The following is a 9,389-nucleotide window of genomic DNA, read 5'->3' on the forward strand; positions in this document are numbered from 1 at the left end:
TACGACTTGATCGCTCTGCATTAGATTTGTCATCCCTGACCCGGCTTCACGAAAGCCCAGAACTGAAGAGTATCAGAAGCGGACTTGGGGAGTGTCATCAGCCGCGAGTGATGTGATAAATTTATGAACTTTATCGGACTTGCTTTTAAAAGTCCTGGTAAGTTAAGCAGTCAGAGGTGGAGGTTTCCCGTGAGCCTCCTTCATCATCTGAGAGGGCTGCGTGACTGCACGTTTGACGAGAGCTCTACAGATAAAAGCTTGACCATGTCACTTGCACACAAAGAAAACTACCAAACATGAAGGAAACTGTTTGGCCTTCTTGTTTAGCAAATATATATATATATATATATAGTTCCAGGGATATATATTACTAATATTACTAATTTAATGCACTTCGGATAACTCATTCGAGGAAACGTCTCTGTGCTGCTGTACCCAACCCTTTCAATAAACTTTCTTAATGCTCCCAGGGTAGCCTTGGCTAATTTTACACAATCGTGGGCTCCGCTGTCTGAATGAGAAGGTGAGTCTTTGCCAAAGCAAACTTGAATTAACTCGGTTTTGACCTTTGTCTGGAATCACCTCGGAATCAGAATGCCTGAGAAGAACTGGGAGTGTCTCCCTCCTTCATAATACCCTGCATGGCACTGAACCTGCAGAAACAATGCAGATCTCGGAGCGCAATTAAAAGGCTCTCCAGCTCCTTCTCAGCAGCTCAGGGGCCCCGAAATAAAAGCAAAATCCTTTCTTTTGGATAATTTTAAATATGAAACACCAAGCCTTTTCCACAATTGGTTATTTCTAATTAAAACAGAGCCTCTGATGGCAGAACATCTTTTTTTTTTTTTTTTTTTAGGTTAGAAACCAACGGAAGGCTTTCTTAAGACCTTGGGAAACTTCCACAGAATTGGTTTTCCTCTAAAAAAAGTATCTAAAATGCACAGGGCCTTTTACTCTGATAAAGCACTTCTGACACATAACTATTAACCTCTGAACAAAGGGTCTCCATCTACTTTTTCTCTTGACCTCTTATCCCACAATCCTTTGCTGTAGTTCTGGCCTCACTTCAAAGCCCAGGCAGCCGGGAGGGGCTGCGCTCCTTCTATTTCCTCCTTCCTCCCCCACTTCTTCCCCTGTGCTTGCTCTCTCTCGCTCTTACTCTTTTTTTTTTCTTTTTTTTTTTCTTTTTTTCCACTTTCCTCTTACAGCTTTCTTGCCTTTGATAGAAAAAGGTCTAATCTCTCTATCTTCCCACAGCTTTACAGTTTTCCTGACCATGTGCCTTGTTCTTTTATTTCCTTCGTTCAAGGAAAAGTCCCAAATTGGCCTGCTCTAATTTAAGAGGGAAAGCCAGCCTCAGTTTGGGAGCTATCTCTGCTTTGCAGCTTGGAGTGATAATGTTTGAGGCAAAATAAGGAACATTTAACCTCAAATTAGTAGATAAAGAGCATCATTACTTGATACCCAAAACATGGCTTTCTTTGAATCGAAGAATAGGAGAGCGGGAAAAAAATGCGGATGGTCTATCCTAGCTCCTCTTTTGAAGATAAGACGTGGGCAAAGGCTGCATCATTCATCTGAAGCCACGGGGTTGTTTGTGACAGAGGCAGAAACTGCTTCTTCAGTTCAGCACCTGACACCAAGATTTCCCTTGGGCAGGAAGACTTAATTCTTTGTCTTGGCTGATGGTCAAGTCAGTCGAACACCAGCTCCAACTCTCCTCCTTGGACTGGGAACATATGAACTGGGGGGATCTTCATTCCCAAAACCATCCCGCGGCCAGGCATTTGGGTTTATATGGTCTACTTTAACATCACATTTCTTTCCGCTTTTTTTCTCCTTCATCCAGAGAGAAGAGAAACATAATCTAATGAGCAAAAAGAAAAAGAAAAGAAAAAAGAATTAAGCATGATTTTGGGATCATGAAATCTCAGGGCTGATAGGTAGCTTGAACTCCTACAATAGGCATCCTTCACTTTACAGTTGAGCTGGCTTGGCTTCAAGTTAGTCACTTGGCTAGTGAAGAAGCTGGGGGCAGAAGGCATGATTTATGACTTGTCTCTGCCATCTCTCTGCTCTCATGTAATTGAGAATATGCATATTACTGGGCATTACTAGTAATACCTTTAATTTACTGTGTGCATGTGAATCTCACCTAATTACTTTTAGATTTCAAAGATCTACCATATGTAATAATCAGGATGTCTCATAAATTTGCTTTCAATCATTTAATTACTCCTAAAATCTTTTATAAATACAACTCCTTATGCTATCCCTACAACGTTTCACATTTCAAATATCAAATTTATCACTCTTCTGGGAAATGGCCTAAACATATAAAATTTCTTTTGTGCTATATTTTAAGGAAAATGTCTACTTTGGCTTTTTAGCTTGTTTTTTTTTTCTTTTTCTGTGATGATCATAAGGTAATACTGATTTAGTTTTATTTTGAGAAATTTTCTGATAAAGGGCTTCAACTGAAGTTTTAAGAATTTCCAAGGAAAATGACTTGCCTCCTATTCATGTTTGTTTTCACCTTTAAGAACAAAGTCCCGCAAGTCAACGTTTATAGTCAATCCAGAAAAAGCACGTTATTTTTCCATTTTAATGGTGGAACAGGGACCTTTAATTTTCCTGGAGGCTTTGCTTTGGGGTTTATGCAGAGCAGAACTTCCTTAGCGCTAGTAATCAGACCCACAGGATACGTGTCAATTGCTCCTGACATGTAGGACTATCTATAGTATGTCAGCTAATAACACCACTCCAGACATTTCACTTTTGGAAAGCACAGTTTTGAAACCAATTACACATCTGTTGATTTACCTTAACCCACCTCCCCAAGACAGTAGCAAAGCTTGTTCCAATAACGTCAAACTTCCAGTTCCAAAAGAGCAGCTGAAATAAGATTAGCCATCGCCGCCTGATTAGGGATGACCGCCAAACCAAAATACATTTGGGCAAAATATTATTTGTGCAGTCCTGCAGATGCATATAACTGATACAGTTTCACAATAGCTATAGATTCCAGAAAACATTGTTTAAAAGTAAGTCGCCTTCTTGGGGAGCCTGGGTAGCTCAGTAAGTCTCTGCCTTCGCCTCAGGTCATGATCCCAGAATCCTGGGATCAAGCCCCGCATCCGTCTCTCTGCTCCACAGGGAGCCTGCTTCCTCATCTCTCTCTCTCTGCCTGCCTCTCTGCTTACTTGTGATCTCTGTCTGTCAAATAAATAAATAAAATCTTAAAAAAAAAATAAAACAACAACCACCAAAAAAAGTAAGTCGCCTTCAGGCTGCTTACCATTGGTTAGATTGATAATTCAGTGTAAAAGGTCAGCATTTATATCCAACCAGGCTTGGAAGCTTGTTGCATCAATGAAAGTTCTTGTTTGCATGAAATAGAAACCTCTGATTATCATAAGGAAAAAAGAAAAGAAAAAAAAAAAAAACCTGTGGAGAAGGAGAATGAATGGAAGTATATCGAGGCTTGCAAAACTGAGAGAAGGCTGGAGGACCAGTCTGGAAGAAGGGTCAGAAACCCAGGGGTCCAACAGAGCTGGGCAGCCGGAACCCAAGGAGCAGGCTGGCAGGGCAAGCAGCCCCAATCCCATCGTCCCTGCCAGAATGTGTCTCCATCTGTCCTTGCCTGCTTACTCACCTGCTCAAGATCCAAAGCCCCAGAAGACAATGTCTGATTGCCCAAATCTCATGGCTACCTCTGGAGAGGAAGAAGAGAGAGGGTTTGGGCCCTTTCCCCTATTGTTCGGCTCCAAAGGACTCCACACTGTTAGGTTTCACCAAAAGGCAACTGGAAACTAATAAAAGGAAAGTAGGACACACACACACACACACACACACACACACACACACACACCAGAGATATCCTATAAAAGCGCTAGTTTGATTTGGTTTTTTTTTGGTTTGTTTTTTTTTAAGATTTTATTTATTTGTCAATGAGAGAGAGAGAGTACAAGCAGGGAAAGCAGCAGGCAGAGCAGAGCAGGCAAGGGAGAAGCAGGCTTCCGGCTGAGCAAGGAGCCCTGGAACCATGACCTAAGCCAAAGGCAGATGCTTAATCGCTGAGCCTCCCAGGCATCCCTGATTTGTTTTTTAGAAGCCTTTGCATTTGGGAAATAATTTTCTGTTTCTGACAAAGTCCATTTTGAGCTTTAGAAATTATATGTCTCAGGTGAGAAACAACGTCTTTGCTGTGGTGAGTGAGCTTATAAAATGATCTCTGGGTTTTGCTTGACACCAGTCAGACAGAGAGAGACTTGGCTGTAACACGGAAAAAAATAATCTATCCTAAGATATTTGACCCTTACGCTAGCAAAATTCAGCCATTCTGCAACTAAAAAGGGTATTTTCAGATTGGATTCCCATGTTTGGTGAGCCTAAGTCAGATCTCTAAAATTTTTTTTTTTTGCCTTAGGTAATTCTGTCAGCTTATGCTCTCCTTTTCTTTGTACAAAATATGGAATGTAAAAGCATGATTTGTACATAAACATTTCACTAAATAATAGCAAAACACCATCCAACATAGAAGTTTACTCTTTGGAATATTTTTACCATTTGAATAAAATAAAGATCAACTTTTTAAAAGGTCAAAATAATATTTTATTGCATATTTGCTTACTAAAGTCCAGATGCTGCCCTTTAAATGAAAGAAGAAGTGTTCATACCAAGAATTTTACCAGATACGAGCACATTTTCATTAGGCTTTAACTCTTCGAAGCCTGACCTTCACTGTGGGGAATAAAGTAGTGAGAATCTCTAATCGGATTTACTTCCTTAAAGAATTATTTCTCTGGGAGGCAGGGGAAATGGGAAAATGTTGGTAAAGGGTACAAACTTTCATTTGTAAGATGGATAAATAAGTTCTGGGAATGCAGTGTACAGCACGGTGATTATAGTTAACGATGTTGTATTGTATACTTGAAATCTGCTCGAAGAGTAAATCTTAAATTTTCTCACCATACACACACACAAAAACAGTAACTGTGTGAGATAATTAATATGTTAATTAACTCGACTATGGTAACCATTTCACAATATATATGCACATTAAATCATCATGTTGCACAACTTTTTAAAAAAACACACTGTACAAACTAGATATATATAATTTGATTTGTCAGTCACACCTCAATAAAGCTGGAAAAAATAATAAAATAAAATAAATCAGTAAAATAAAATAATCATTTTCCTTGAAAGATAATAACAATATAGAAAGTTGATGTGTATTAATAAATACTAAATAAAACCTCTTAATAAATGTTTACTAATTAAATGAATAATAACTACAGTCATATAGCACTATACTAAGCCCTGTTCTACTTTACATATGTTACTTCATTTAATCCTTACAACAGCCTAATGAACAGTTCTTATTTTTATACCCATTTTACAGATAAGAAAGCTGAAGGATAGAACAGTTAAGTAACTTGCCCAGGGTCTCACAACTAACCCAGGGTCTGGCTCCAAAGACTATATTCTTAATAGTTAAGTTGTAATTTCTTTCTCAATACAGTTATTAGAGAAAGGTAATGGAAGTTCTTCCATTAATGTAATTTATTTTTTTAATTTTTAGTATTAAAGTATAGTTGACATACAGTGTTATATTAGTTTCAGTTATATTAGTGATTCAACAGTTTCAATCATTACACAGTGCTCAGAACAAGTGTAGTCACCATCCACCATGATACAATGTTATTACAATATTATTGACTGTATTCCCTATGCTATACTTTTCATCCCTATGATTTGTTTATTTTATAACTAGAAGTTTCTACTTCTTAATCCCCTTTTGCCCAACCCCTTCCTTTCTGGCCAATACCATTTTGTTCTCTGCATTAACAAGTCTACTTCTATTTTTTGTTTCTTTGTCCATTTGGTCCTAAGATTTCAAATATAAGTGAAATCATATGTATTTCTTTTTCTCCATCTGACTTATTTCACTTAGCATAATATCCTCTAGGCCATCCACGTTGCTGCAATTGGCAAGATTTCATTCTTTTTTATGGCTGAGTAATATTTCATTGTGTATATATACCACATCTTCTTTATCCATTCATCTACCAGTGGATACTTGGGTGGCTTCCATATCTTGGATCTCATAAATAATACTGCAATAAACATATGGTTGCACATATCTCTTTGAATTAATTTGTCTCTTTTCTTTAGGTAAATAGTAGTGGAATTATTGGATCATATAATATTTCTTTTTTTTTTTATTTTTTTAAGGAACCTCCGTACTGTATTCCATAGTGGTTGCACCAATATACATTCCCACCAACAGTGCACCAGGGTTTCTCCCATTCAGTTGGTTGCCTCTTTGTTCTGTTGATCATTTACTCCACTGTGCAAAAGCTTTTTATTTTAATGTAGTCCCACTAATCTAATTTAAAGATGAAATATGCAATTGGTTGGGATCATTGAAAAGATCTTCCATCAAATTTTGGATCAAAAGCTGTTACAATTTCATCTTCACATATTAGAGTCCATATTCCAAATCTGGAATAAAGGACCATCTCCAAAAAGTAGTGATGGTCAGCTCTCTCCAAGGTACATTCCTTATCCTATAACCAAGCATGTATGTTTCCTCCAATAATATGCTTGGCAAGATATGATCTGTAAGGGTTTTGCTTGGAGTGCTCTGGACAATACAGAGTTCCAGCTCATAAAAAAAGCAAACACATTCAAAGCACTAATCATCTGATGCTTTGGTATACCCAGTGTATTTTTAGTGACTTGAGACAATGAGAGAAGTCAGTTGAGACAAGTGACAGAAAAAAACAAAACCCACAACAGTACACTGAATTGCTCATTAAAATGCCAGTGTGGCAAGTCTCAAACAGCCAATATTTACGACAACAAATGAATGTGTTTTGAGAGGTGGACTGAGCATTACTGAAGAATATAGATAGCAGTTGCTAAAAAGATTTCCAGACACATTGGAGTTATCGGACCCTATAACAAATTTTAACTTTCACCACAGTTAGTAAATTCATTTGTGCCACTGAAGCAACTGGAATAAGAATGATGTTTACATTTTACCAGTGTTTTCTTTTCTTTTTTTTTTAATATGTATTTTATTTATTTGACAGAGAGAAATCACAACTAGGCAGAGGGGCAGGCAGAGACAGAGGAGGAAGCAGGCTCCCTGCAAAGCAGAGTCCAATGCGGGGCTCAATCCCAAGACTCTGGGATCATGACCTGAGCCGAAGGCAGCGGCTTTAACCCACTGAGTCACCCGGGTGTCCCACCAATGTTTTATTTTCAGTGAAACATCTCAGTTGCTATTTACATAATAGAATGGCATGGCATTTACACCATGCAATTTGATGTTATTTCTTTGTAAATATTTCTCCTTAAAGAGACCTAAGTTCAAATTAGTTGCGAAAATGTCACCAAAAATTTAAAAAAAAAAAAACTTTAATTTAACCTTGATCACAAGTTACTGTTAAGCAAAAGCTGAGAACCTGTAAAAATTAAAAGCAGAAGGCCAAAGGAATGATCTGAGATGTACACGTCTTAGGAAGTGATTTGCTTCTTCACTGCCTGGTCCTTCAAGGACATAGGTTGAGTTAATTCAACTGAGGTCAAGATAGAGTGCAAAGTGAAGCTACAGAAGACAGGGGAGAGTGATACAGTCAGGCTGTGTTCCAGGCTTTCACCCCCAAGGCCTGCAGGTCCATTCTGGAATAGGTCCCAACTAGAATGTTTCCTATTTCTCACAAATAGTGGCCATTACCCAACTGACTCCTCTGTCTAAGATCATTCATCATCGCTGGAAATTCCTACTATCTGTGTCTGAAACTTTCAGAGTCAGGCAGGTCAGCATCAAATTCAGAAAGGAAATAAAAACTTAAGAGAGTCTGCCTGGCTTTCGTTGCAACTTTTACTCCAGAACTTCCTGTTCTCGCTTTACTAGAGGGAGAAGCTTAAATAATAAGCAATGTCTTAGATTTACTTTTCAACATTTCCTTGTTGATTTCTTCCAATGTTTAAGATTCTGACATAGAGCTCCAATTATTAAAAAAGAAAAAAACTACAGGCTTTTGGGTAGGACATATCTTATATATACACAGCATAAAAGCCAACAATCACAAGTATATAATGTTACTTGAGAGATTCTATCATGCTGTTATTTAAAAAAACAAACAAAAAAAAAACCACTTCTCTAGGTTTGGCAGTTACCAGAGATGGAGGTGTGGTTACTATCCTCTTTTAAACTCTCAGTAGCTCTAGAGGGGTAAAACATCAAACTGGTGTCAGTGTCAGTCATTTACAACTCCGTGTTGATTCCTTTATTAGATTATTTTCCCCTGAGAATGCTAAATGAAATAAATGAATAAGAATTCGACAGGGAAAGGAGAGAGATCACCTTTGGGCAGGGGTGACGTGATAGCCAAGAAATTCAGCAGTTTACCCATTTTGCCAACTTCCCAACTTTGCCTTCATTTGGGGGAAAAAGACAATCTTTCCCTTCTCTGCTTAGTCAGTAAACTCAAATGTCTTCACCAGTTAAGCAAGTAATAGAAATCACACAGATTCAACTCTGGGGAAAGCAATGGAGGGCACTGGGGTCTATGATGATCTTGGAAGCACGAACTTCACCACAAAAATTTGCAAATTCAAAAATGAAAATTATTGGGGGCGCCTGGGTGGCTCAGAGGGTTAAGTCTCTGTGTTCTGCCTAGGTCATGATCCTAGGGTCCTGGGATGGAGCCCACCACCAGGCTCTCTGCTCAGCAGGAGGAGAGGAGCCTGCTTCCCTCTCTTTCTCTACCTGCCTCTCTGCCTACTTGTGATCTCTGTCTGTCAAATAAATAAATAAAATATTTTCTAAAAAATGAAAATTATGAAACAATTTGGCCAATTAAGATCTGGATCAGCTGCTGGTTTGGGATCCCATTTAGTCCAACCAAAATGTACTTTTATGCAAGAATGATATTGTATATTATAGAAAGATTAAAGTAAAACATGAATCAGTATCTCACGAACACTTGTTAAATCAAGCAACCTAGAGAGACTCCAACTGATGGGCCACCACTGATTGAGTTCTCCCTGATTGGTATACATTTTTCTCAAGCTAATGATGGTGGTTAGATAGATTACTTGAAGAAATCTCATGTTATGCAGAATGAATTGGCAGCATCTGACGGAGCTGGGCAGGGAGAGACACAAAGGTAAGGAAGGAGCCAGCTGAGGCATTTGGGAGCTCAGACCCAGAAAGCAAAGTGCTCATCAACATCCAAATAAATACCACTTTAAATTATTTTCTTTTGTTTCCATATCTCCAAAAAGAATATAGGGCTTCCAGTGCCTACCTCAGAGTGGTATTATGAATGTTAGTCATGTTAATGTCATACAGGTGCTTTGAAGATGAA

This window comes from Meles meles, chromosome 2 (assembly GCF_922984935.1).
Source record: "Meles meles chromosome 2, mMelMel3.1 paternal haplotype, whole genome shotgun sequence".
Taxonomy (NCBI): Eukaryota; Metazoa; Chordata; class Mammalia; order Carnivora; family Mustelidae; genus Meles; species Meles meles.